General features: G+C 42.1%; 1 non-coding gene across 1 annotated transcript; it reads right to left on the bottom strand.

The window, feature by feature from the left end:
- Positions 1 to 383: 383 nt before the first annotated feature.
- LOC141616501 (small nucleolar RNA R71) lies at positions 384 to 490 on the bottom strand. The gene has a single exon (XR_012530847.1). It is a non-coding gene; the product is annotated as a small nucleolar RNA R71 (small nucleolar RNA).
- Between the last annotated feature and the right edge of the window lie 3492 nt (positions 491 to 3982).

The raw sequence follows: 3982 nt of genomic DNA, 5'->3' as shown, positions 1-3982 counted from the left end.
AATCCACCTACAATGCCAAAATTCTCGTCACACTCCGTACCCACCGAGGAGAATCTACCAAATGGTACTCCTACACCGCAACATCTCACCGGAAATTTTATTGCCAAGTCCGCCTTCATCCAACTAGTTGAGAGGAGCCAATTTGGGGGGATGCCTAGTGAGGATCCTCATTCTCATATGGAAACCTTTTGCGATTATTGTGATGCTATCTCTCAAACGGGCGTGACTCAAGACCAAATTAGATGGGTCTTATTTCCTTTTTCCTTAATCGGCACCGCAAAGCAATGGTTGAAGGGCCTTGATAAGGCCACCCTTGGAATAGATTCTTGGAAGAAGTTGGCTCTAGCTTTCTACAAAAATTCTACCCACCGGAAAAGACCAACATGCTAAGAGCTCAAATTACGGGTTTTAAGCAAAGGGATGAAGAGTCTTTGTATGAAGCTTGGGAGCGGTTCAAGGGAATTTGTCGCTCATGTCCTCACCATGGACTTAGCGAATGGTTTTTGGTGCAACAATTTTGGAACGGTCTTTATGAAGACTCAAGAAATATCCTTAATATGGGATCGAATGGGATGTTCACCGAGGTTGATGACAACCAAACTTGGAGCAAAATTGAAGAGATGGCAATCCACAATTCACAATATAGTAGGCCTCGCAAGGCTACTAGAGGAGGAAAGTATGAAGTGGACGCCGTTACTCAATTAGGTGCCCAACTAAGCTCCCATATCGATACAATCAACTTGAAGTTTGAACAAGCTATGGCTAGACTTGAGGAAAACTCAAAATCATCAAAGCATCATGTCAATGCCATGACGGCATCCTCATCAATCCCAAGTGGGATATGTGAGAATTGTGGAACTTTGGGACATGACCCAAGTGAGTGTAGGGGAACAACCGAACAAGTGAATGCTTTCCAAGCATATAAAAGTGGTACCCCTTATTCAAATTTTTACAATGAAAACACCAAATTCCATCCAAATCTTTCATACAAAAGCCAAAATGTTCAAAACCCTCAAACAACATACACTCCACCACCCATGAGAAACCAAAATCAAAGACCCTTTTACAATCAAAACCAAGGTTACCAAAATCAAAATCCATACAATCACCAAAATGACCAAGGTTTTGATGTCCAAAAAGCGGTCCTCCAAATGCAAAAGAATCAACAAGAATTTTTCACCCAAATGCAAAAAGATAGCCAAGCGAAAGAAACCACCATCAACAACATTCTAGCTCACACCAAGATGTTGGAAACATAATTGACTCAACTAGCATCTTCGAGCTCACAAAGACAAAAGGGGCAATTACCACCTCAAAGTAATCCCCCTAGACATGAAACGGTTAGTGCCATTCACTTGAGAAGTGGTACAAGGTATGAAGCACCGAAGAAGTAAGTTGAGGATGAAGTTGTGGAAGCTAGTGAAAAGGAAGAAATTGTGCAAAACTCCAAAGATGGAGAATCATCAAAAGAAGAAAGTTCAAAGAAAAATGAAGACAAGGTCAAAGAGAAGGAGCCCATTGTGATTAGACTTCCTTTTCCAAGTCGTCAAGCCAAGCCCAAATTTGATGATCAACTTGGAAAGTTCATGGAAATTGTGAAGAATTTAGAAGTCTCAATTCCTTTCACGGAATTGATCAATCACGTTCCGGCCTATGCGAAGTACATGAAAGATATCCTCACAAAGAAGAAGTCGATCCGGAAACTTGAGACTATCGCCTTCACTAAGGTAAGTAGTGCAATACTTCAAGGGAGTTCACCTCCAAAGTTAAAGGATCCGGGAAGCTTCTCAATACCGTGTACCATTGGCGACACAACGATCAACAAAGCCTTATGTGATCTAGGGGCTAGTGTGAGTGTCATGCCGTACTCGGTAAGTAAAAGGTTGGGGATGGGAGAGCTTAAATGCACCAACATCACACTCCAAATGGCCGATAGATCGACGAAGACACCGTTAGGGATATGGGAAGATGTCCCCGTGCGAATTGGGAAGTTTTTCATCCCGGTGGACTTTGTCATTGTTGATATGGAGGAAGATTCCAACATTCCAATCATCCTAGGAAGACCTTTCCTACACACCGCCGGTGCGGTGATTGATGTGAAACATGGTGAGCTCACTCTAGAAGTGGGAGATGAAAGCATAACTTTTAATCTTGACAAGACTATGAGAGCTCCTCGTTTGCATGAGCCATGTTTCATGATTGATCATTATAGCCGAAAGGATGAAAGGAAGAAATCGGAACTCCAATGGAGGAAGAAAATTGAAGATGCTCCATTCAAAGAGCAAGTGAATTGTGACAAGGAGAGCTTGCAAAGCTCATCAAAATCAACCAAGGAAGAAGAGGATGGCCTCATTGGCCAAGAGAAGAAATTGGGAGAGTTGTCTCCATCTAAGCAAGAGATTTTCAATGATCAACTTAATGAAGTATGTGGTCTTTGGGACGACGAATTTGAAGGGATTTTTAATCCCTACATTGGACATGCCATCGATCATGATCAACAACAAGGGCCACGGTCTATTGAGGACCTCTACCATAATAATGAACAAGCTTTTGATTACTTCTTCAAGGTGTTGAGCAACATCAACAACACCTTGAACAAGCCCCCTTGAAATCTCATCGAGAATGAGAGTTTGGTGGAGTCCTCCCTAAACCACCACTTGTAAATACTTCTAACTCCCTAACTTACATTTCAATTCTTGTATTGCATTTTTGTCATCTTTGGATTTTTATTTACTTTGATCAAAATAATTGTCATGTAAGAGAGAAGTGAGGGAGGGACTAACAATTTCAATTGATGTGTAGTGCTTTACCTTAGTGTGGGGATGGCAATTGCCTAGGCTATCCATGCCTTAGTAGTGCCCCCACAATGAAGAACACAAGACTTGAAAGAAAGAGTGGAAGAATGATAAAGGGAATGCGATGTGCACGGGTGGAACTGAATCCGTGTACATAGGGGAAGAATCCGAGCGGATTCCCAAGAATCCGCCCGTCTTATGCAATCCGAGCGTCCTGCAGAAAAGACGCCCGTCTTGAACTGAGCTGAATTTTGAAATTTTCTTCGATCGTTAAAGAATCCGAGCGGATTTCGAGAATCCGCCCGTCTTGAAGAATCCGTCCGTCTTGTGAGAAAGACGCCCGTCTTTGCACGGTGAGGAAAACAAGCAAATTTCTCTCGGGCAGAAATCCGTCCGTCCTTGAGCAAATCCGCCGTCGTCCGTGTTCAAGCAAATCCGAGCGGATTGTACCAAATCCGCCCGTCTTTAGGCGAGTTTTTGCAAAGGTAGAAGAAGCAGAATCCGCACGGATTGAGCCTAATCCGCACGGATTGCCCCTGCAGTTTTGAAATTTTCGGCCTCTTTAAAACCCCTCCCACCTTCATTCATTCATTCATTCATTCATAAACACTACCCACAACATCAAAACCCTCATCCTCTCCATCATAAAAACAAAAACCCTCAACAACATTCACCAAAATCAAATCAAACCATCCTTCCAACAACAAATTAATCACTCCTTCTTCAACAAAAATCAAAACCAAGAACAAAATCTTCAACCTTTGAGTCGATTTTTGTTTTCATAAAGGCAAAGCCTTTCACCTTCAAATCGATTTGGGCATACTACAAATTGAAGATTTTTCATTCTTTTCTTGGTTAGTTCATCAATGGCAAGGACTAAGGGGGCAACAAAGGCAACAAAGGCACCAAAGGCTAAGGCACTCTCACAAAGGCAAAAGGCTCTTCAAACAAAGAAAGCTTTGGCTATGGTGGTGGCAACACCAAACTTGGAAGTGCAACAACAACAACAACCTTCTATGGGACCATCAACATCTTCTACTCCGGTAATTAATCAACTTTTGCATTATCCGGAGGTAACTTTTATTTCCGATACCCATAGAAATACCTTTGTCAAGTTTGCTATGAAATCTATTCAATCCACCAAATTCATATGTGAAGATACCTTGGAAAAATTGGGTGTTCTTGAA

Source organism: Silene latifolia, chromosome 11, assembly GCF_048544455.1.
Source record: "Silene latifolia isolate original U9 population chromosome 11, ASM4854445v1, whole genome shotgun sequence".
Classification (NCBI taxonomy): Eukaryota; Viridiplantae; Streptophyta; class Magnoliopsida; order Caryophyllales; family Caryophyllaceae; genus Silene; species Silene latifolia.
Note: the sequence above shows the minus strand (reverse complement) of the source record. Positions and strands in the feature narration are given on the sequence as shown.